Source organism: Mus musculus, chromosome X (genome assembly GCF_000001635.26).
Source record: "Mus musculus strain C57BL/6J chromosome X, GRCm38.p6 C57BL/6J".
NCBI lineage: Eukaryota > Metazoa > Chordata > Mammalia > Rodentia > Muridae > Mus > Mus musculus.
In genome coordinates this window covers 43,246,582-43,273,241 of record NC_000086.7, presented here as the reverse complement: position 1 = coordinate 43,273,241, position 26,660 = coordinate 43,246,582, and the positions used below count along the sequence as shown (strand labels likewise).

General features: G+C 34.9%; 1 protein-coding gene and 1 non-coding gene across 9 annotated transcripts in view; one reads left to right on the top strand and one right to left on the bottom strand.

Moving 5' to 3' along the window:
• Tenm1 (teneurin transmembrane protein 1) overlaps positions 1-26,660 on the top strand; it is a 901,303-nt gene that overhangs the window by 155,927 nt on the left and 718,716 nt on the right. The gene's annotated exons all lie outside the window — the stretch shown is intronic.
• On the bottom strand, positions 19,007-19,196 carry Gm24763. The gene has a single exon (XR_003953236.1). It is a non-coding gene; the product is annotated as a U2 spliceosomal RNA (small nuclear RNA).

The window sequence follows — 26,660 nt, the reverse complement described above, 5'->3', positions numbered from 1 at the left end:
AAACTATTCATTTTTTCTTCACACATAACAGTGATAAACAAACATTTGTAACATGGATAAGTCTTAATTAACTATAGTATGTAGAGAGGCAAATGCTAATTAAGGCACTTTAAAATTAAGTAGCACATTTATCTTTTATTTCAGTCTTTGTCATTGAAATGTATTATAAAACTGTAGTCCATTTAATTATCTTGGTAAGTACAGTTTAGAGAAGATAATTGTGTTTTACTTTAGTATATGTAATATTTCCAGGGGCTCATATTCTTTATTCTGAAAGCAGCTACTATTGTTCAGACAAAGTTGGATAGTGGAATGACTCCTTATAACAGCACATCATTTCTTGGGAGATGAAACTTTCTCTTTTAGTAAATTCAAGATACCTGCTTGCTTAGTCACAATGCTTCTTTTTTTCTCATAAAAGTCTGAGTATAGAACATGAAATTAAATGTTTCATTAGTTGAGCTTCATTTAATTAACGTTTTACTGTACATAAAATCCTAATTAGTAATGGAGAGATCTGGCTGCTTTGGGGAAGAAGTAGTTTGTTCAGTTTGGAATATGAGATTTTTGTTCGGAAAATAGGCTGACACCATGATGGTATCCAGAAGGGATCAACCACATGAGTGAAGAGAAATCATATACTATGCCAAATAATGAGCTAAAGTTAAAATGTTTATGGTGAAGAAAAACACTGAACACGAGATACATCTATTTGATGAGCTTTTTTTGAAGGACCGATGAGAAATCCTTGTTTAGAATGGACTCAAATGTTTCACTTCTCAAAATGCACTTCACTTATAGATACTCATATTGTTTTGTAATATCTACAGAAACATTTTATTAGACATGTTTTCCACTATACCCCAAATGTCATACTTAGATTTAACTTACACATTTTCATTTTATTGTTCAACAGATCTATTCATCTGTTTTCTGAGGTGATACCTGATTCCTTGCAGAAACTTGATGACTTCTTATTTGTTAAATTCATAACTGGATTTGTTAAAGTTCTATACCTTTCTTCTCAGACTTTTACCATTCTACGATTAAAAAAAAGAGAACCTAGGTTTTTTTTTTGTTTGTTTGTTTTTGTTTTGTTTTGTTTTGTTTTCTGTTTGGTTCCTTACTATTTCCTAATTAGCTTTCTAAACTTTTTCTATATCAAACAAAGAGGGAGTCATTGAGATGAATAAATGTCTTATGGAGACTGATATAGCAGAATTAATCACACATGGAAAGCCCTAAAGTTGTCACATCATTCCCTCTTTTTATTTTAGCTGGCTTCTACCAAGACAGTTTGTAATTCGCAGTGAATCATAATAACAGTTTTGATTATTTCCAAGTCAGTGGCTTGTTATGACTTTGTATTTCTTTCTCCAACAATGCAAATCAGAGTGTTTTATTTAAAATTCTGTGTGCTTCGGTGTATGGTGCTAGACTCTTAGTTATTACTCTCTCTTTTTTTAAAAAACATGTGTCTTTCAAGACAGTGCAGGTCAATTCTAAATCAACTTTTTGCTGAAATTTTAGAAAATTGCAGGCTATTTCAAAGCCAACTTTTTATTCTCCTGACAAAGGATGGAATAAAAAAGTAGGGTAGTATAAAGGTTTAGATGGGTACCTCAAGTAATTTTCTCTAGGTAAAGGTTTGAAAATGTAAAAACTCTCTGCTGAAACAAACAAACAAAAATACACCTTCCCACAAAACAAAGCAAAGCAAAACAAAAAAAAAAAAAACAACAAACAAATAAACTACATCAACAAACAAAAGTGAGCAACTATTTAGGCAAACTTCAAACTTAAATATAATCATACAAGCTCTACCATTACAGAACTTTTTTTTTTTAACCTCACCAGTTGTCTGTGAAAGAACATTACCTTTGATGAATGAACATGGGTAACTAAAGAGGTGAAAATGTGAGACAATGGAGAAACTGAAAATGTTAAAATGATAAGTAGAAAGTAATACCTTTTAAACAGAAAGGAATAGGCAAAAAATACTACACTCTATTAATAACGCACCCCTTTTTGTGTCAACAAATTTCACATTCTTTCCCTTGGATTCTCTGACAAAATTTGTTCCATGTCAAAGGTTGCAATCAATACAATAGAGTGAAATCTATGAGGACATTAATATCTTTGGGAATAAATGGTCTAAAATAGTTGGAAACCTTCCTTCTTGTTAGTAAATGTTAGGGGAGTTGGATTTTTAACCCAAGATGACTTGACTTAGATTCTAAGAAAAGTTCACTCTTTTTGGGGGGGCTACATATGATAAGAATATGTAGTTAGTATTTCTTATATACCCTGAAAAACTACTGTTCTTCTCATATGGTGAAAGGGAAACATTCATGATCTCATCTGTCTCTTCTGTTTCTCAAGAAAACACATCTAAAAATACAGTCCTTCTGCCTGAATTCCTCCATCTATAAAGAATATGTTTGGGCCTTTTACTTCTTTTTATGCCAAGCATTATTAAATTTTAATAAATGGCACATTTTGGCAAAAATATGTAGATAGGAATGAGAAAGAAAAGAGGTTACTGTAATTTGAAGAAAGCCTGTCTTTAAAACATTCACCCCAGAGTCAAGCAACAAGCTCTTCTATAGTCAAAAGTAGAAATCAAAATATTATTCCAGCCTTCCTGGCCTTATCTGAATCTAATATGTAGTTTGGCAATACTTCATTCAGTTTAATGGACTATGTGAAATAATGTTGATTTTCATTGCTTTTTTTATTTGCCTTGAAAAATACAATTAAAAAAAAACTCTTCAAACGCCACTACAATATTGATAGAATTACAATATATTTTTAGTCTGAAAGTGACCTCTGACAATTTAATTTCCTGTTACCTTTTTTTTTTTTTTTTAGCCTTCTAATGCTGCAAGATGTCCCTAATGCAGATTCCTCTTTGGTGATAGTAAGAAGGCAACAACAATGTAGGAAGTGTAAAAGAGCTACTAATTCTCAGTGTCTGCTCATTAACATGAGTAACTCTACTCAGAATCATGCTTCTTGCTGAGAGGGACTCTGGGCTACAAACCAGTAGGAAATAGAACTGGGAAATATGTTGCAGACTAAGATTTTTAGATGAAACCTAATGTAAGCAGAAGATATCTGTAGATATATTAACTTTATGACAATCCTGAATTTGTTGCTTCGAGGTTTTTGTTTTGTTTTGTTTTGTTTTGTTTTGTTTTGTTTTGTTTTGTTTTAAACCAGATCTCCGTTATAGCTCTTAGCTTCCTGTCTTAGGGTTTTACTGCTGTGAACAGACACCATGACCAAGACATCCCTCATAAAGGACAACATTTAATTAGGGCTGGCTTACAGGTTCAGAGGTCCAGTCCATTATCATCAAGGTGGAAGCATGACAGCATCCAGGCAGGCATGGTACAGGGAGAGCTGAGAGTTCTACATCTTCATCTGAAGACTGCTAGCAGAATATGAATTCCAGGCAGATAGGGTGAGGGTCTTAAGCCCACACCCACAGTGACACACCTACTCCAACAAGGCCACCCCTCCTAATAGTGCCACTCCCTGGGCCAAGCATATCACACTTCCTAACAGTTTGCTCAATTTATAAATGGAAATTTTGGTTTAGAAAAATGTTTGGATGCTCCATCCTTTTGTCTTAGCTCCAAACTTTGTCTCTGTAACTCCTTCCATGGGTATTTTGTTCCCTATTCTAAGGAGAAATGAAGTATCCACATGTTGTTCTTCCTTCTTCTTTATTTTCTTGTGTTTTGCAAATTGTATTTTGGGTATTCTAAGTTTCTGGGCTAATATCCATCTATCAGTGAGTTCAAATCAAGTGACTTCTTTTGTGATTGAATTACCTCACTCAGGATGATATCCTCCAGATACATCCATTTGCCCAAGAATTTCATAAACTCATTGTTTTTAATAGCTGAATAGTACTCCATTGTGTAAATGTACATTTTCTGTATCCATTCCTCTGTTGAGGTACATCTGGGTTCTTTCTAGCTTCTGGCCATTATAAGTAAGGCTTCTATGAACATAGTGGAGCGTGTGTCCTTATTACCAGTGGGAACATCTTCTGGATATATGCCCAGGAGAGGTATTGCTGGATCCTCCGGTAGTACTATGTCCAATTTTCTGAGGAACCAACAGACTGATTTCCAGAGTGGTTGTACAAGTTTGCAATCCCACCAGCAATGGAGGAGTGTTCATCTTTTTCCACATCCTCGCCAGCATCTGCTGTCACCTGAGTTTTTGATCTTAGCCATTCTGACTGGTGTGAGGTGGAATATCAGGGTTGTTTTGTTTTGCATTTCCCTGATTATTAAGGATGTTGAACATATTTTCAAGTGCTTCTCAGCCATTTGGTATTCCTCAGTTGAGAATTCTTTGTTTACCTCTGTACCCCATTTTAATGGGGTTATTTGAATTTCTGGAGTCCAGCTTCTTGAGCTCTATGTATATATTGGATATTAGTCCCCTATCAAATTTAGGATTGGTAAAAATCCTTTCCCAAACTGTTGGTGGCCTTTTTGTCTTAATGATAGTGTCTTTTGTCTTACAGAGCTTTTCAATTTTATGAGGTCCCATTTGTCGATTCTTGATCTTATAGCACAAGCCATTGCTGATCTGTTCAGGAATTTTTTCCCCCTGTGCCCATATCTTAGAGGCTTTTCCCCACTTTCTCCTCTATAAAATTCAGTCTCTCTGGTTTTATGTGGAGGTCTTTGTTCCACTTAGACTTGAGCTTTGTACAAGGAGATAAGAATGGATCAATTTGCATTCTTCTACATGATAACTACTAGTTGTAACCCTAACCCGGGGATCCATCCCATAGTCAGCCACCAAACGCAGACACTATTGCACATGCCACCAAAATTTTGCTCCATAGACCCTGATATAGCTTTCTCATGTGAGGCTATGCCAGTACCTGGCAAGTACAGAAGTGGATGCTCACAGTCCTCTCTTGGATGGAACACAGGGCACCAATGGAGGAGCTAGAAAAAGTATCCAAGGAGCTGAAGTAGTCTGCAACTCTATAGGTGGAACAACAATATGAACTAACCAGTACCACCAGAGCTCATGTCTCTAGCTGCATATGTAGCCGAAGATGGCCTAGTCAGTCATCATTGGAAGAGAGGCCCCTTGGTCAAGCAAACTTTATATGCCCCAGTACATGGAAAAGCCAGGGCCAAGAAGTGGGAGTGTGTGGGTACGGGAGGAGGGTGTGTGGGGGGGGAGGATATAGGGGACTTTCAGATAGCATTTGAAATGTAAATGAAGAAAATATCTAACAAAAAAAAATTGGAAGTCATCTATTTCAGTTACTTGAATTCCTCACAGCACTTTCATGACAAATGGCATGAAATGCATACAAGCATGGCACATTTAATTATGCCAGTCACTGTCTTCTGAATATATTTGACCTAATGACCTTTTGAAGATGAGGATTGTAAAATCAGACACAGGCATTAGGTATTTAGGGGGAAGCTGTGATGAAACTAGGAATCTGTCTCTTCATTTTCCGAGGTGACCTTTACAGTCATCTGGATAGGGACCACCTCATCTGCATCATCCTGCTAACTCACCAGATATAGATACAGGTAGAAATTCATTGTCTCTCTGCGCGAAAACAATGGTTAAATCTCTTTACTTCCTTTTGTATTACTGTTCATTCATTTATATTTCAATCTAATTATATTAATATTAATCTTATGTGTGTGTCTGAGAGATTGAGAGAGAGAGAGAGAGAGAGATTTTGAAGGACTTTATAAGATGCCCCACTGATGTGAGGTATAACTACCCATTTCCGTCTCCTACCAACTTGTTTATTCTGTTTTAAAAGAAAATAAACTAATCCATTGTCTTGTTCTGAGTATACTTCTACTGATATTTAGTGCCACAAACTTTCTAGTGTAAAGATATGTCAATATTCTTAGACGTCTTTGCTAAGGGTCAGAAAATATTAGCTCCTTAATATTCATTCTTCATGAATCTTGGCCTTCAGTTTATTATTGGTGATGCCTCATCTATTCTTTTAGTCTAAAAGTAACTTTATTTTTTACTGAAAAGACAGATATTTAATAAAGGTTATCTAGTTATTTACCCAAGGATTCATCTGAAAATTGTTACATCACTGACTCTAACAGTATTATTATCTATCTCTCTTTAATTTTTCTCTAAATAAAATGCCTCTACCTCTGCTGCACTTTTCCAGTCTGTATCATTAATACATTGTATAAGGTTTAGGTAGTCAGGGTCTTGTCTTTGGTATGACATTATTTTTACCTCTTAACATCCAGCAACAAGTGATTTATAAACTAGTAAATTACTTTCTATCTCCTTCCAATATTACTAACATGATGATGATAGAGAAGGCAATGACAAATATAAGTGCTAACTTTCTAAGTACTTTCTATGCACCAAAAATTAGTCAAAATATTTATCCCATACCAATTTTTTCAATGAGTTTCACTCTTTTCATATCAATTCTCTTATTATCTTTCTCTTACATATGACCACATGGAGGCATAAAGAGGCCAAGTATTATTTTTTAATATCATGGTTAGTTAGTTTTGAAGCTGAAATTCATACATTGTGACTTCACAGCCTAGAATCTTAAATTTCGCTGTGTTACTTAAGGACATTGGTTAGACAGGAAAAGAGTGAATTATTAGAACAACCGTACTACAGTCTCATAATATCTCATAGGCAAACATGGAGAATATGCATAATTTATAGCTCTTCTTATCTCTATATCTCCATACTTAACTATCCTCTCCAGTTTTCATTGTCAACTTCTGGGTTTCCTCTATAAGCTCCTATTAGCTCTTCAGCTAAAATGTAAAGTTTGCTAGAACATGGTCTGCTATGGATACTCATTTGTTTCATGAATATTCTAGCCAAGCACAGTGCTAAGCAAAGAGAATCTGTGAAATATTAAACAAGTGACAGACTTTTCAATTCATTTTCAAATGAAATAATGAGATATGTCCTCCTAGAAGAAGTGTGTGTGTGTGTGTGTGTGTGTGTGTGTGTGTGTGTGTGTGTTCATGTGATCAAATGCATTTTCAAATTATCTATGTGTAGTGAAGAAAAGCATGGTGCTAGCCACAGAGCAAGTGTTCTGTGACTATATGGCAAATGAATAAATGAATGAGGTAGAGAGAGAGAGCAAGTTTCCAATGAATATGATCAAAATCAATTGTCCCCATGACTTATTCTACACTAGGCATACTATTTTGTACCATTAAGGAATTGCCATGAGGCATTAGTCTGTTTTTAGCTTCAAGGCATAGTTATTGTACAAGCAATTTTAAGTACTAATTTCTTGTAATATCCATTAAAAGATGAATGTGTTTGCGGGTCCTCTATGTTTTTAAGTATCTAATATATACACTAATGACATGAAAGTAGAAGCAAAACTGTCTGAGGAGAGAGGGGGTTGCATAAAAGGAAGGGGAAGAAGTCAGAAGAGAGTGGGATATGGGTGACTTATCTCATGAAATACTATACATTTGTATGAAGAGACCTTATATAACCCTGTATAATATTCAAAATAATTTAGGTAATTGGAAATAAGTATATATACTTGTAGTTCACACACACACACACACACACACACACACACATTCTCCCTTTCAGATACTGAAATACAAACTCCTTATATATCCAAACCACTTATATGATTTTCATATAACCTGTATATATCCACACATTTTGTCTGTCATCTCTAGAACACTGATACAAGCGATGTCAGTGCTCACTCTTCTTATCTTAAATACTAATGTGCTCCAAATTTTATTTCTAATATAGCTATGAGTTTTAGAGATATTCTTATGCACTTTCTAAGTTTATTCATGTGAATAGTGGTTTTTATATATATGCATATATGATTTAATGTATAAATGTATGTGATGTGGTATATATGTATGTGTGTGTATGTGTGTTTGTGTATGTCCAGAGAAATGTATACATATTTTGCATTATTTTCCTTTGGGTAAGTAAATTTATTCATATACCTTACACCTGGGTGAATATGCTTTATTATTTTAGTATCTTGGTAAATCTTGAGGTTCAAAGTGACTCGTACCTATTCAAATTTAATATAAGACTTTAGACAAATCCTTTCATAACAAAAAATAATTGGAGAACATATGATGGCTTAGGTCTTTTATATATAATTATATGGTTCCCAGAGGGGAGTTATAATTGAATTATAAGCTGCCTCATGAGTATTCTAGCTGGTGTTTAGAGAACCGCAAAGCAGAGCTGAGCAATTTTTTTCTCCAGCTAGGCTGTGAATAAGACACCCTATAATTCAATTATAACTAGCCTCCAGGAACCATATAATTATACTATAAAGTAGTTTAGGGAAACTAGGAAATGGGATGTTTTTCAACACATTGTATATGTTTAAAATAATAATTTTATAATTCTGCTTTACCCTTCAACTTTTCCAAGTTCACAGCTCTGGGAAAACTTTTCATGACCATATTCTCTTATGCTTTTTATATATTTTAATTGCAAATTGTCATCCTAAAGAATCCTTAGATTGCCCCCTTTTCATTATGGTCTGTGTGTATATTCATACATATCATTTAAATTCTTGTCAACTTTTTCAACTATAAAATGATTAAACTTGACAGAAATGACTTGAGAATCATTTTCCAGTACCAAGAGGGACTGATGCTTTTATTAGTCAGGGTTCTTCAGATAAACAGAAGTTTGTTTGTTTTTTTTGTTTGTTTGTTTGTTCTTTTTTGATTTTCTTGCACTTTCACCAAAAGCCTGATAAGGAATGGTTTGAATGTACAGTAGAGCCTAGGGAGAAATGGACATTGCAGAACCATGAGGCTAACAATGGCATTACATCCAAAGTCAGAAAGGAGAGAGAGAGAAAGAGAAAGAGAGAGAGAGAAGCCACTGCTTACTGGCATCCCCTTTTTATCATTTTTATTCATTCTAGTACAACAGTCTATAGTATGATGTGATTCTCATTTGGAGTTAACCATCCCTCGTCATATAAACCTCCCTGGAAACACTATCTTACGTATGGAAAGCAGTGTGTCATCTAGCTGATTACAAATCTAATAAAATTTAAAATGAAGATTTCTCATCACAAAGAACCACGAATAATATGATAAAGAGACATAGGGATGTTATAGCAGTGGTGAGACTCTCAAGAAACTCGCTTATGCCATTGTGGAGCTAGCAATCTACATGGCAGTCTTGCAAGGAACCATGAAGAATGTGAATGTTCCAGCATGAGTCTGAAGGCAGTCTATCAGCAAAGATTCTTTCTTTGGAAGACCTGTCTTTTTCCTTAAGGCTACCAACTGCCTGGATGAGGCTTACCCACATTATAGAGGATAATGAGCTTTACTTAGTGTCTACTGGCTTAAATTTTAATACCATTTAAAATATTCCTTCACAGTACTATCTAGACTGGTGTTTGAGCTGAAAGTGAGCGCTAAAGTACAGACAAAATTCCACATACAGAAACCATCACGCATTGATACAGGGAGAATGTGCTGCATTATTCAGGTTCTAGTTCTTCAGATTTCAGATAACCTCACTGGGACATGAACGAAAAATAGAAAGGAAAAACTTATCTTTGAAACATTGGAATAATGTAACACTATTATTGATATTTTACACTGAAAAATAGATAGATGGCTTTTTGAGGAAAAGGGAATATCTTAGTTGCTTTTCTCTTGTTATAAAGAAACAAGATAACTTATGAAAAGAAGCATTTAATTGGTGGCTTGCTTCAAATGGCAGAGGGTAAAGCCCTGATGGTCATGTTGGGGGGAATGGCAACAGGAGCAGTAGCTGATAGCTTACACTTGGTCCACAAGCAAGAGACAGAGCACCAATCGGAATGAAATAGACTTTTGAAACCACAAACCCTACTGTCACTCCCATACTTTCTCCAATAAAACCATAACTCCTAATCCTTCCTAAAACATCTATACCAACTAAGGACCAAGCATATAAGAGTGCATGGTGTCCATTCTCATCCAAACCACCGCAGAGTATATAAAGAATGAGAATGTAAGTCAGAAGAGGAAGATGAATTCTGTGCAATGCTGTATTCAAGAAATGCCAAGGCTGTTGCATGGATAAACTAAAAGCATCTGTCACTTATATAATATCTTTGCAAGATCAAGCCAATTTATCCCAGCACTGATGAGGTTTCTAATGCTCCACCTTTTAATGGAGCCCTGTTGGCAGTTCATGGTTGCTAAAGAAAGGACGGTCCTTTTCTTTGAAGTGGTTGCTTCTATGCCTCAGTGGTCAACCACACACCCATGAAGATATGGTAAAATTAACTGGATTCAGTGAATTTAGTCAAAAGAAAAGAACATGAAATAATGAGATGTGGTGGGAGGGCTCAAAAGAGAATTAGGAAGGGACATATTATCAAGTTAAAGTCAAAAGATGAAATCTGCAAAGAATGAATAAAATATCAGCTAAAGCAAAAAAAAAATGAGAATTGACATTTTTATTTAACAATCTGTATTTAAGTTATGAAATCTCACTTTCTTCTGTTTTATAGAATAAAATATTAATTTCATAATAAAAATAAAGTTTAATAACTATTTTTTTTCAAAAGAACTGTGTTCACACTGAATTCCTTAAAAATTTCTTTGAAAATTTCCATATTATGAGTAACTGGTGGTGCTATGACTTGCTATAATAGAAACATATTTTTTTTATTTTTTAGCTCCATTATACTTATACATAACATTTGTCAAGAAAATAGTATAATTGTGCTGATTATATTAATTTTTAACATAAAAGTCTCACTTAAAAAGTAATTCATGCATATGTGATTAGTTGCTCATAACATCACTATTTCTACTAATGAAAAATGGATGTGATTAAGTCTAGCAACTTTTAAATGGGAAAACAAAATAAAATATACTATTATTTATATAATATGTGTATACATGTGCCTATGAATTGTAACCATAATGAGAGGCTCTAAGGCATACTACAACATGAAATAAAGTTGGAAACATTATTTTCAGTAACATAATCGATTTACAATGACAATATCTTATATGCTGCCATTTATGTAAAGTATCAATAACATACATAAGCCAGACACATAACAATCAATGTGTGCTAGTCTATTTTATACAGAATGTGAAAAGTTGCTCTTATATAAGTATAGAGTTAGAATTGTTGCTAGTAGTTGAAACAGTTCAGATAGTTTGGAAATGTGTTAGACAAATGGTGGAGAAAAGTTCTCATAAAGTACAAATTTAAAGTTCTACTACTGTGTAATATAATGTGATGACTACTTTGAAAGATAAATTGTGTTTTAAAAATATAGTAAGAAAGTGAGTCACTGAAGGGTGGGAGAATACATGGAGGTCCTCCATTCTCTCAGAGGAGGAGGGGGGATGAAGGAAAGGACTTTGTGTGTGTGTGGGGGGGGGTGTTGGGGAATTGGGGGAGGGCAGCATGGGATATAAAATGAGTGCATAAATAAATTAGCATAAAAATATCATAAGAGAGTGAATTTGAACTGTACTCATCACAAGACTATCTATGAGAATAGCACATGGCAATTAACCTAATATATAATTAATTAGCTTAATATAAAAATTGCAATATATAAAAGCATCTTGTATATCATAACTATTGATGATTTTAGCTATAAATTTTAAAAATAGTAAGTTTGAAAACACAGCTATATCCACAGATGAAAAATTATTTTGTAAGTTGGAGTAGAATTCTGAGATGAAAGTAGGAAATGAGGGATGCATGCTGATGAGAACATTTCTTTTCCTGAGATTGATTATGTTTTACTTTAATTTTATAATGATAGCTAAAATGGTTTACTTTAATTTTTATGATGGTTCTATGGATATATGAAAATGATAGGACTATATATATTAAATATACTAATGATAATGTAGGAAGTATATATAAATAAGAGTATGGTAAGAGCAATATATGTGCAGGAAAATATTCATATAGTTTGGAAGAGGCTCTATTAAAACTTTAGTCCCCTTGTCTTCTCACTGTAGTCTATAATCACACCATCCTTTTTGATTGCCTATTAGTAGACAATGTCACTATTTCTTGCCTTTCCCCAACACTCCACAGTCTCATGATGTATTTTTACTAACAGTGTTTTCAGAATCTTCCTATAACAGCATAAATCCATTTTTGCCATTCTTTTGAGTATATTCCTTTATGTGGATGCATCATGATCTATTTAAACATTTCCCTCCTGAGGAATTTGTTCTTTCAAGGGCTTGCAAAAATGCTGCATGGACATTCTTTGATATCTGCTTACAAGAAAGTACAAAATATATCTGGAGGATGAACTCTTACTAGTAAAAAGAATGTGCATTTTAGGATTTGATAAAGGTGTAGTAGAGGGAGCAATATATTTTCTTGATGACAATACTTGAAAATGTTTGTTAATATTGGATACTATGAATCTCTCATCTTTGTCACCATAACAGATAAAAAACAACTCCACATTTCAGTTTCTAACTTTGCTGCTGATTATGGATGCAAACTATGCTAATTGACTATGCCCTTTCTTCATATTTCTGTTAAGTTTTAGTACTTGCAACATTCCGATTGCCCTTTAAAGTTCCTGCTGTTTTACCTTTTTACTATATTCAACCTACATTGGGGTAGAATGCTTCTTGAAAATATTCATTTTGCTATTTTCAAATACATTCTGCTCTACAATGGGAAATATTATGTGTGCTGAAATCACACACTATGTGTGTTGCTCTTTCCTTGAGTCCATAAAGTTTCTTCTTGGAGAAACCTTCAAGTTACCACTGATAATAAGTCTTCGACTGTTCAGACCTATATCTGCATGAAAATCAGATAGACCTAATTTCAAATCTTAGGTTTCCTCTTAGATAAAAGGATCTTTATTTATTTTTAATTGTTCACAGATTGAACAATAAAACCTGATATCATTAAACAGATTTCGTATATTTTTCCTTTGCCAAGGCAATCTCACTTCACCTAATGTAACAGCTGTCATAGTGCTTACATTATTTGCTAATTTAATTCCATTACTTTTTTCACATACTATATAAAAGGACATTTACAACACACAGTTTTAACATGGAGACAAAATGACACATTAAATGATTCAATGTAGAAAATATATAAATAGAGGTACAAAAAAATACTGACTACAACATTAGCTACCAGCATCAGTGTGCTTTTTTTCTTTTTCTAACTTTCTTTTCTCTTTTTTTAAAAAATGATTTATTTATTTATGTATATGAGTCCATTGTCACTGTCATCAGACACACCAAAAGAGAACATCAGATCCCATTACAGATGGTTGTGAGACACCATGTGGTTTCTGGGAATTGAACTCAGGACCTCTGGGTGAGGAGTCAGTGCTCTTAACTGTTAAGCCATCTCGGCAGCCTCCTTTCTTCTGTTCTTAATATCTGCATTTCTCCCTTGTTATTGTGAAAGCAATAAATATTCATGGCTAAATATATAATATATTAATATCCTTATGTGTATGAGTATTAATATTCAAATTATATTATAATAATCAAGATAAATAAAATAGCTCTATTCACCTCCTCACTTCTCTTCCACTCATTTGCCTCAAAATATATATCACTTCTTGCACATTTTATATCATCTTCATGGAAATATATATATATATATATATATATATATATATATATATATGTGTGTGTGTGTATACATATATATATGTATATATACATATGCATATATGTATATATATATATATATATATATTACCTTACAAGAACATATTCATGCAAATAAATAGATTTCCTTTAGTAACAGTTACCTCAGGCTGTACACTAATCCCAGTGCAATATTTGCTACAGAATTGTTGGATATTTTGGGGGTTATTTTGGTATTTGGTATTTTGGGACCTTGGAAATTATTCAATACTTACACTGCTGTGTTTTTAATTTCACTAAGGATAGGTTTGATTTCAGGGACCAATCAAATTTTATTTGGGGTTAGGTATGTGTGTGTATGTTATGCATTCAACCTATCTAAAATGGTCTTTGGTCAAAATCACCAGGACAATAATGATTATTCTCACAAGCAGCTTATAAGAAAACCCTATAGATTATTGTCAACAAGTAATCACAACAACACTGAGAAATGACAGTGTGTATACCTGGTAATCAAAGGTGATATACAGAATCAATTAAGAATGTGGTGTTCATTTGAGCATACAGATTTTTTTCTGTGTTGGTTTTTAGATGTCATACTTCTGTTGTTCTCCTTACAAATTCACCTTAGTTTTCATATCTAACTACTTAAGAAGCATCATTGTAAATCAGCACTGTGGTGTATATACAGCAAGATTATGCTTCTGTTAGCCCCAGGGGCATAATGACAGTCTTAGATGTGAGGAAGAACACTGAGATTTTTTTTCTGTACCTTTTAAAATACCCATTACATAATAGCTCTTTATTCATCTCTTTTTTTTTAACTCTTCACCTTTCTAACTTCCTTCCTATCTTTTCTCTTTGTTGCTCCTTCCCCTCCCCTCTCTCTTTAATTAAAAAAAAACACAAAAAACAAACAAATAAAAATGGTCTGATGCATCTGATTCTGGAACAAATGCTTCGATTTCACTTCATTCTTCTCTTCAGAGAAGCAGAATACATCTCTTAAGGTATTCAGAATCACCATTTTCTTTATGTGGAAATATTTTTTCAAATCTTTCCTTAAGATATTTAATTAAATAATTCTTATGTACTAATTATCCAAGAATTTCTTTCTTAAAATCTGCTTTTATTTCCACTAGCTTTGATGACCAGTATAAGAATTTGGATTTGAAATTTTAAAATTACTATAATCAGTGATATGCACTGCCTGGTTGCAGTAAAAATTGTATCAAATAGTTTCTCTTTTTAAAAATTCATCAGCATAATATGAAAATACTAAATGGTAGGGACATTGATGCACTTCAATACTCTTTTTTTTCTCTTTTGTTTTATTGGATATTTTCTATTTTATTTATTTTTTATTTTTTGGCCTGTGACTAATCTTTTATAATTATTCCTTTTTATTGGATATTTTCTTTATTTACATTTCAAACCTTTCCCAGGTGCTCACTCCGGAAGCCCCCTATCCTATCCCCCTCCCTCTGCTTCTATGAGGGTGTTCCCCCACCCACCCATCTACTCCTGCTTCCCCACCCTGGCATTCCCTTATGCTGGGGCATCAAGCATTCACAGGAACAAGGGTCTCTTTTCCCACAGATGTCTGACAAGTCCATCCTCTGCCATCCACATATGCCCCTGGAGTCATGGGTCGCTCCATGAGTACTCTTTGGTTGGTGGTTTAGTCCCTGGAAGCTCTGGTGGGGGGGGTCTGGTTGGTTGATAGTGTTATTCTTCCAGGTGTGGTGGTACAGGCAGGTAGGATTTGCTGAAGGAGACAGAGGCAGTGGAATCAGGAGTTCAAGGCCAGCCTGGGCTAAGCACTTCAATATTCTTAAGACAATCCATGATTACGAGACATGAAAGATAGAAATTGTAAAAGCCATTCATTTCTAAGCATCAGAATGGTAGAGGGAGTCTAACATTTTGAACTGTTAATAACTGTTCAAAATAATTTTGTCTTTAACTTTCAAGATTAAAAACAGTGCTCTAGAATATCTTCTTGTTTCCTTCAACATTGTTTTTCCAGATGAGTCACGATAGGACAACCTGATTATTGATTAACTTTTAATTCAAATCCATACTTTGTTGTAGGCCTCTAATGAAAGCCTTTGTTAGACAGCCTAAGCTTCATTTATTAGGTTGCCTGTGATTCTTTGCACCAATCACTTCCCTTTTGGAATTGGCTTATCATTGTGAGGACCAAAGAAATGTGGGTAGGATGGGCATTTTCAAATGGTTTTATTGAATTCCCATTACAAAAATGCCTTTTCTTGCTGAGTGTGCTCGTTACTGTCTTTAATCTCAACACTCAGAAAGCAAACACCGTAGGGTTCTATGAATTTGACCCCAGCCCGATCTACATAGAGAGCTCTAGGCTAGTCAAGGCTAGATGAGACCCTATCTCAAAGGGAAAAGAAAATGATTTCCTTCATTAGCAAAACATGGGTTGAATATCTTCTGCATATGAATCACCATGACCACTACCAGCAATATAGGAACACAGAAGGTGCGCCTTTGAGCATGGAAGTTGAAAAAAAAGGGAATATTATAATCAGGGTAATAAAATAGAAAATTCCTGCACAAAAGTATGGCATATTATTAATTGGATGTTCTAAAGCTTTTCAGTGTCTTCTCCTGTTAGAAGAAAAAGTTAAGTGCAAACATAATTAAATCGAGAACTCTGCTACTTATGAGTTGCAAAGTCTCCTTCAAGTTGCCCAAATTCTGTGGGCTTAACTTTACTCTTTGTAAACTTGGGAATGATAACTATTGTATAGAGTTTGGGTAGGCATATTTGTTTATGAATATAATGTGACCTTTTTATTGAATATTCAATGCAAAACAGAAGGTTGAATGTTCATCTATATTAATACATATATGTTTATATAGATGTCATGAGGCTTGACTATTTTTTTTCTGGAAATGAGATTTTCACAATTTTAAAAGTGACAGGCACAGGAGAAGAAAATAACTGTATTTTCCTAAAGTCTCACAACTACTTGTAGAAACCACCAACCATGCTTTTATGGTGATGCATTTTGTATCTTTCCAGCATGGCACGCATATTATGGTTGCCGTAAACACAATAATTTCACTTGCCACTTAACTTCGGTCTCACACATTTTCCTTTCAGATTTCCCTCGCAAGGGTCATGTCATGAAAGGCAGTGTACAGAAAAATGGTACCCTCCCCTCCTCCATGTGTCTCCTTTATATTCTCTGATATCTTCCCTGTCAATTTGAAGTCTTAAAATTGGACTCAATCTAAGGCATCAAAAGCCAGAACTGAATAAAGAAATAAAAATATTTGTGGAAGACACTACATTTTGTGTTTATTTTCCCAATTGTTCTTTTAGAGTTTTTCTCTAACCAATATCTAAATATCCGATTATTTTGGAAAAAATAAATCAGTTAACCATTCATAGACAGTTTTTAAAAACTAAATCATCGTCTGGAATTTTCTGATTTTATGATATTCTGGCACACAGCTAAATGTATCTTGTCTTGAGGCTAAAGTTTCAACTTCATCACATTTTTTGCTTAACTGAATATTAGCTCTGAATTCACTCTATTTATCACTAATTAAAGGTCCTGCAGGTAATTTTACTTGCTTAGCAACTTGTTATAAAGACTGCTTAGGCAGCATATGTGTATTTTAAGAAACACATGACTATCATGTGCAAGCTATTGTGTATTTACTGAGTCAACTGATAAAATATTCTTTTTTCCAAATTCTGAAGGAGGATTGTTTTGTATATAGAAGTTCCTATAGTCATGGGATGATTGTTAGAAATATAAACAAAGAGAATGGAACACTTAAATATTATTCATTAAATTAAGAAGCATTTCTACCCAGATAGGGAGAAGGATCAGTCACGTGCTTGCTCTATAAGCAACAGAATCTATATTCAGATCCTTAGCCACCAGTTAAAAACTGTGCATGGTAACAGATGCCTGAAATTCTAGTGCTGCAGAGGCAGAGATAGAACTCTGGGATCTCTTTGGCCAACTATTCTTGCCAATTGGTGAGCTCCAGGTTCACTAAGATGAGAGATTCTGTCTCAAAATCAAAGGCAAAGAACAATACAAGTGGACACCAGACTTCAACCTCAGTCCTCCAAATACATTATCATTCACATATAATCACATGATTGTCAACACCCTGTATATGCACCCTGACACATGGACCTATTCCTAAGTACTTACTATCTATCAGTTAGAATGTAAAGCAATAAGAATGTACCAATGAAATTGACAGATCCCATCTCTTCCTTTACAGAATTAGAAGAGGCAGAGGAAAGAGAGACATAAAATTAAAATAGTAGCATGCTGAAGCATATATAACACATGTTATAAGAAAATACACCAGGGACTTTAATTTAGTCTGAAGAGCAGAGGATGCTTTCTATAGTAAGTAAAATCACATTGAGAGGTGCAAGGAGGGCAAGAGTGACATATACAAAGAAAGCTGGACAAGTCCTTGTGGAACTGCAATAGTGATTCTCAACAGAGGACAATTTTGCTCTGATCAGGGAACACTTTAGTGTCTCCAGAGAAGAGTCTGAAGTAAGAGCAAAATGGACATTAGATTATAGTGACCAGAGTTTCTGTAAAAAATTTAACCGCTCTAGTGAAGAGTGCCCTTGCCAAAACTGTTTCTAATGAAAGACATAGAGGTCATTGTTTCAACCATTACTGAGTATTTATTATGTCCTTGATAAGTATGGGGAAAAGAACATTACCATCCTATTTAGTTCCATCTGGTAAGGAAGACATATATTAGCTCCAAGAATAATCAGTAATAGAAATGAGAACATTGTGATAAAGAGATATTAAGTGGGATACCTCATATAGCATCATGGGTATGATACTTAACTGGGCTTAAAGTTATTGGAAATCAAAAGAAATATTTTCTGAAACCTCTGGAATCATTAGTCCCAGGAAGTACAGTTATAGAAGATTTTAAAAAGCAGTAGGGATCAAAGTCAAGGCTAAAAGATGATGTGGGAGAAAAATCAGACTTATCCCAGTAGATGGATGCTTCTCTTTTGATATTATAGGCTACAAAATAGATGGGGTAGTGGAAAAGAAGAGGTTGAATATGTAGATGTTGCTTAGACTCTGAAATTCTCATCCAGTGAACAGAAAAAAGAGTGTCCAGGTGAAGGTCAACTATGTTTCCTTGATCATAGAGAAACACTGTCATCAGCACAAAATGAAAAAATGGAGATAAATAGAGATTTTAAAGCAGATGAAAACTTAAAATGCAGCCTATAAAACACAGGTCATATTTAGGTGATGGATATACACTGGATTCAAGATAATTTCATGTCAATGTATATAAGACTTTTTTTTTTTTTTTGCACCATTCCTGGAGGTACTTCAATACCAGGTCAATACGTGGCGTGGGTGGGGCAAGCTCCTATTCCAACTCCTACTTCCAAAAACCCATTTAATATATTGTCCTCAGATAGAGGACATATCAGATATTAAACTAATAAAAACAGATCTTAGCGTGATCTTAGCCAAAAGGCTGAGAAACGATGAGACATTTCTTAAAAGATGTCTTCATGGTAAGGCCTAATCTTTGAAGACTTGAATCAACTCAATCCCTCTTGTATTTCTGCTACTAGCCAAGGCACCAATGGAACAAAATAAGCCAATAAGTGAGCATGTCTTCAATATAATTCCAAATTGGGGATATCTAATACACTTCTTTCTTAAAAATGCTTTTTATCTTTATATATGGGATTTTAACTACTAGTTATATAATAATTATTTGTTTATTTTTTAGTTTGGTCCTACACTGTAATAGAACTGAAATTTATTTAGATATGTCATGTATATTCTATAAGCATTTTAAATCCAAAGAATTCATATGTGTTAATGTCATTCACAACTTTACATTTAAAATCAACAAAAACAAAGAGTTGTAGAGTTGCAATTGCGGCTAGCTATAATATATACTTCACTTTGCAGGCGTTACTACTTGGGCTCCATTCCTTTTTCTTGGCAGCATGAATATTGCAATTTTGTAACTGCAATGTGGGGGAAGGGGAATCAGATTTTTTAAAAAGAAATCATTATTCTTTAAACTTTTTTTTAATAGTCCAGTGGTTACCCCCATCCCAGTCTGCCCTTTGACTGATCCTCATCCCATACCTCCTCCCCTGTCTCCAAGAGGATTTCCGTATCCCCCAACCCCACTCTACCAGACCTCACCATTTCCTGGATCCTCAAGTCTCTTGAGAGGTGCATCTTCTTTCACTGAGGCAAGACCAAGCAGGCCTCTGCTGTATATGAGTTGGGGACCTCTTATCAGCTGGGTTATGCTGCCTTGTTGGTGGCTGAGAGATCCCAGGGTTCCAGGTTAGTTGAGACTGCTGGTCTTCCTATGGGGTTGCCCTCCTCCTCAGCTTCTTCCATCCTTTCCCTAACTCAACCACAGGGGTCTCCAGCTTTTGTCCATTGTTTGGGTGTAAATGCTTACATCTGCCTCTTTCAGCTGCTTGTTGGACCTCTCTGAAGGCATCTATGCTAGGCTCCTGTATATAAACACACTATAGCCTCAGTAATAGTGTCAAGCCTTGGAGCCTCCCCTTGAGCTGGATCCCAATTTGAGCCTGTCACTGGACCTCCTTTCCCTCAGGCTCTTCTCCATTTTTGTCTCTGCAGTTCTTTTAAACAGGAACAATTGTGGATCAGAGTTTTTTACTGTGGGATGGCAACCCCATCCCTCCACTTGATGTCCTGTCTTTCTACTGGAAGTGGACTCTTCAAGTTGCCTCTTCCCACTATACAGCATTTCATCTAAGGTCCCTACCTTTGAGTCCTGAGAATATCTGACCTCCCAGGTCTCTAGTAAATTCTAGAGGGTCCCCCACCTCATACCCCCCAAGGTTGCCTGTTTCCATTCTTTCTACAGTTCCTCGGGGCTTCAGTCCTGTTCCCCACCCCACCCCAATACCTGATCATATTCCCCCTTTTTCTCCCTGTCCCCTCTACCACCCAGGTACCTTTCTCTCTCTGCCCTACCCAGCACCCCAGTGGTTGATTTCTGCTCCCTACCAAGTGGGATTGAGGAGTACTCACTTGGGCCCTTTGGCTTGTTAACCTTCTTGAGTTCTGTGGATTGTATCCTGGGTATTCTGTACATTTTTTTGACTAATATCCACTTATTAGGGAGTATGTACCATGTGTGTCCTTTTGCATCTGAGTTACCTCACTCAGGATGATATTTTCTACTTCTATCTTTTTGCCTGCAAAATTCATGATGTCCTCATTATTAATAGCTGAGTAGTATTCCATTGTGTAAATAAACCACATTTTCTGTATCCATTCTTCCATTATGGGACATCTGGGTTGGTTCTAGCTTATGGGTATCACAAATAAGGCCACTATGAATATAGGGAATCAGTTTTGAATCCAATCACTTTTCCCTACGAGTTCAAAATTGCTGCCAGTATATTAAACCAATTTAGTCTTCAAAATATTCAGCCATTTCTTTCTGGTTAGGTTCAAGAAATTTTCAAAGATCTGCCAACAAAGTGAGAAGAAAATTGCAACAATGCATAGAATCTAGTCAATTGATACAGAAGTGTTTCCCAAGTGCCCTTGCACATTTATCAAAAGCAAAGAATGAAAGAATGAGGCCAGAGTAAAGATTGAAGCATTATTCTCTAAAATTTTCACACTAACCTAGTGTCACTTTGCCATGTAGTCTTTAAAAACCTGTAAAAATATTGGCTTAAAATCAGTGGAAAGAGAGGCCCATTGGTCGTGCAAACTTTATCTACCTCAGTACAGGGGAACGCCAGGGCCAATAAGTGGGAGTGCGGGGGGGGGGAGTGGGTGAGGGAGCGGTGGGGGAATTTTGGGATAACATTGGAAATGTAAATGAAATAAATACCTAATAAAAATATAAAATTTAAAAAGTAAGTAAATAAAAATTCAACTTAACATAGTTAACTAGGTCAAGTATTAGATATATGAATTATGTTGATATTAGTTTTCCTCTCATGCACATCTATCAAAGTATCATCATTACACGTGCACTTTGAATATTTGTCAACCAAATGTCAGCAAATGTAAAAAAAATTAACTAAAACCATTCCGCTTTTAGAATATTTGCTTGAGGGAGCAAACATTTCTCTGCTTCTGTTTTTGTTTTTGGCAAAGCCTGAAACATTTGTTCTTTTAAAAGTACTTAGAAGCTAGGTGTGGTGATGTATGCCTATATACACAGCATTCAGGAGGATGAGAGAATTTCAAATTCCAGGATAACCAAGACTACATAGCAGGACTCTGTCTCAAAGAGTACTTGGAGCTTGTAGACAAAGGAGCTGAAGTTATATTTTGTTATATTATATTGGGTTATATATTTTATTTGAGAGATCTGTCCATTATCATAGAGCAATTTAGAAAATATTATAATATTGCCAATCCTCATATGATTGACAAGCAACACCTTTTTTTTTTCATATTGTTAGGAATTGTTTCTCTGTACAATTGTATGAAATTTTAAAATCTAAAAAGCTAAAAATATTTTAAAAAATAAAGTCATTTCAACTAATTGGCTTTTTAATTGTGTAGCACTATGTGGGGAGTTCTGTCTTCTCCTACAAGAGAATACACAGGTTTTTGCTGATTTGAGTTGGTCTCCTCCCACAATGTTTCTTTTCTTTTAAAATCAAATGCATTAAATTTCTTTATTGCATCCAATTACTTTGTTAATTGAAAAGGACGGCATTCCACTTTCATTATATGTTCTCGTTTTCTACATTTCTTTTAATTTATGGAACAATAAAAAGTAAAGCATTGCAAAACCCAACTATTTAAAGAGCCATTTGGTACAGTCACCATTTGACCTTATTTATTTGAATTTTCCAGACTTCCTGTGATTTCAGTTCATCTCCCTAAGCATGGTTTGTTAGCTTCATTGGTTATTTTCAACAGCACATTAGAAGTCCCCTGAGATCTTGCTTTGTAGCTGACATTTGGTGCTGTTTCTGCTGTCACTTTTAAGATTTTGTACTTCTCCAGCTGTCACATTCTAGAGTAATCTGTTGTGTTGTCTGCATTTACAGACGCCAAGAAGCAGCTAGGAAATATGAATAAGAGTGTCATTACACTGATACTTCTAATGAGAAGTAGGTTTTGCTTTCTCTAATTAATAATAAATGGATAAGGGAAAGCAGTGAGACAACACCCAGAAGGTAATAGCAACTCATAGAATGAGAGAAAATATTTGCAAGTTTTATAAGCGAGTACATGAATAATGATTGCACATCAATAATGAAAAAAATAAATAAGATAAAAGGGTCCAAGGTTCTCTAAAGAATGCACCTAAATGACCAGTGAGCAAATGAGATCAATATCATTAGCTATCAAGGAAATGCAAATCGAAACTCAGAGATGCTATGTTACATTCACTAATATGGCTACAATAAAGAGGAATAGCAATGATAGGATTAGAGATATTGAAACACATGTAGATTGCTGCCAAAATGTTCAATGGTGTGGTCATTGAAAAAAAAAAACCAGCTTCTTAATTGTTCACAAACAAGAAAATAGACATAGTTCTTATATGACCCATTGATTTCTTTCATAATTATAATCAAAATAAAAAACACACCCATAGATATGTATTCAGTGTGTTCATGACAACATTAGTAATAAACTCCACAACATATTTATACAATAGAGAATTATTTATCCCTAAAAGAAGTAGGGTATTTTAAATGCTACAACTTGAAAATAGAGCTTTGCAACATTATCTAATTGAAAACTACCACAGATAAAAGACCAGATATTGTATAATTCTATTCCTTAAAATGTCTAGAATAGCTAAATTCCTAGAAATAAAATGAACATTAGTAGATGTAACTGGAGGGGAAGAGGAAATGACTAATGAGTAGAATTGGAATTAACAACTAGTGACACTTACAAAATTCTGGAAAATAATAAAAGGCTTTGAATTATATACTTTATAGGGTCAATTTCATGATATGAAAATTATATCTCGATAAGATGGGATTAGAATAAATGAAGAAGAGAAAATAAGCTATATCATGTACTTAAGAGTGCTTCCAGATATACCCATACAAATTTCATGTCTCATCATATTTGATGTTTACAACAACTGCAACTGCATGTATGCTGCAGTCTTTCTACTTCACATATGAATAAACTGAAAGATAGCAAAGTGGCATAAAATATTCTCCAAGGTACCAGGGCCTAAAATTCAAAAATCTGCATAGTGATCCAAAACCAATCTTACTTCTTTTTCTGTATTTTAATCACAGTTAATTATCACAGCATACAATTCATTAATGTAAATTAACCATTCATTCAGTAGTTTTGGTTGTATTCACAGACAGGAGCACATCTCCATGGTTTCAGAGCATTTAAGTCATCATCAAAACAATCTCCACTTTCTAATGAATTGTATATGAATTATAGCTTAGTAAATTTGTTTTTAAAAACACTTAGTGACATTTAGCTATCAACAAACTCCCCCTCCTCTTCCACATGCCAATCATAACTTGAATCACTGCATTCTCTTTTTAATCTCTTAGCATATATAGAATCAGGGAATTATAGACTTCTTTGTAAGAGATGGCCTCAAAATGTACTGTTTCCTCATACACCTAAAAGGCCAAGGAGGAACATTCTGGGTTTTGATTTTGTCTTTGGAATCCCCTGCACTGTTTTAACGAGGAACTGAGTAGTCTCAAAATGTAAAAGGGATGTTTCGCTTCTGGGAAAGATTGCAAAAACTGTCAGGAACACTTCTGGGGCTTTAAAATTGACATAATGCCCTCTAGCTAAATGGCTTTGCTAAGTGGCTTTGCCAGAAACCTTTCCTAGCCTCCTGTCCTGAAGCTACAGCTTTCCTCCTGACCCTCTTGACTTCAGTTGAGTGTACGTCTTCCAGTTAACAAGTAATTTGGGGGAGTGTCAAAAGGTAACTAGTGTCCCCTGGGTTACAATTAACCTAAAATTAAGAGGTGGAGTTTAAAATCCTCATTAAGTATAAGGAAAACATAAAAGCTAGCTTCGGAATTGGACTTGGATTTAGAAAGTCACCTTTAAATTAATGAAACTGACTGTACTTCACCATAGAGCAAGCAAGTTATTTGAGAGAGGACTGAGGAGGAGGGAGAAGAGAAGAGAGAGAGGAGAGTGTGTATGTGATTTCATGTATTTTACTGGCTAATTAAAAATTAGTAGAGGAAAGGATCTTTCTAGGAGCTGTTTTCTATGATACCACTCATTCACTATGCACATAATGTCCTTCAGTTTTAATTAGCACTAATTTTTGAAATATGCCTGTGAGTGTTACATTATTTGAATTATGAATTAGTGCTTTCTCGTTAAACATGGTCCGATATTGGGAAGCATCCTATTTCCATAAAAAATTTGATGATTTATTTTTAAATGTGGAATAATAAAAGCAGTTGAGGTCTTTAAAAATGATTTACAGTGAACACTTACAGTCTGACAATAAATTCTAACTAATATGTACTTCTTATAATGGATGCCTGCAGATTATCAATTCTGAGCTAAAAATGAGAAACAATATAGATACGGTTATTGCTATATAAACCTTAAACACCTGTGTTTTGCTGCATGGTTACAGCAGCTAAATGTTTAAAATATTTAATTATTCAGATTTGCTAATGCTTCTTTTAAAATGTCTTTAGAAACTATCTCTATAAGCTTCTTCCTGTAACATACACTTTTAAACCCCATTTTATCAAAGTCATTTTGTGGACCCCCTACAAGCAGAATTATATAAATACAATAAATAATTTTCAAGTAAAAAATTTGGAGAGAGATTCAAAATCATTACCACTTTAAACAACATTCATACCTGAATTGTTCCCATACATTTCCCAGAATACGTATGCCAATTATAGGAAGCGATATGCGTGTTTACTTACTTCATTAGCTTTTCTTTATTAAATCCCATGAATGCATGTGCACACATGCGCCCATACACACATACACTTGTATAAGAGCTCACTCATTTATCTTTACCTTTCTGTATGTCTGGCTATTATGGATGGTAGTTCATTGGTTTAGGTGTGAAATAGTTATGACCAGACTGACCCACAGTCAGCAAAGTATGTCTCTTGAGTTATCGAGAAATGGAGTTGATGGTGACAGTTCCTTTGTGACTTGAGGTATATGTTTCTATATATAGTACTTGGAGTTAAGCTTTCCTCGTTTTTCATGGGTCAGACAAAAGATTATTGAATTTAGAGACTATATTGCTGATCACTACACCCTGGGGCCAAGAGATCAGGCAAAAGATAACTGGTCTATTTGAGGATTGATTCCCCCAAGTTTGGTTGTCATGAGCTCTAGGCTTAGCCAAAATGTAACAAAGGACAACTGAGATTTATATGGCTATTGACAGATATAGACTAGGTATCAATTAATAGCATATTTTTCTTCTCCTTGGAAATGCATGTGAAGAGGCAAATTTATCAGTTCTCATCAAGATATCTAAGCTATCTGGCAGTTTCAATTAACTGAGAAGAGAGCCATGTGGAAGCAAATCTGTTAGCTTTTTTAAAGAAAAGTATTGAAAAATGTATCCAAATGGATTTGTTTGTGGGACACTTAATTTTTTTTTGTTGTTTACGTATTTACTTTATATCCCACTCCCTGTACCCTTCCTGGTCCATCCCCTCCTACAATCCTTCCATCGTCTCCCTCCCTTTCACCTCTGAGTGGCTATGAGCCCCCTGGCTCCGCCCTACCTTGGCACATCATGTCTCTATGAGGCTAGGCACATCCTGTCTCTCTGAGGCCAGACCAGGCAACCCAGATAGAAGAATCTATCCAACATACAGGCAACATCTTTTGGGATAGCCCCTTCTCCAGTTGTTCAGGACATACATGAAGACCAGGCTGAACATCTGCTTCATATGAGGGCAGAGGTCTAGGTCCATGCTCTTTGGTTGGTGGTTCAGACTCTGAGAGCCCTAAGGGTCCAGGT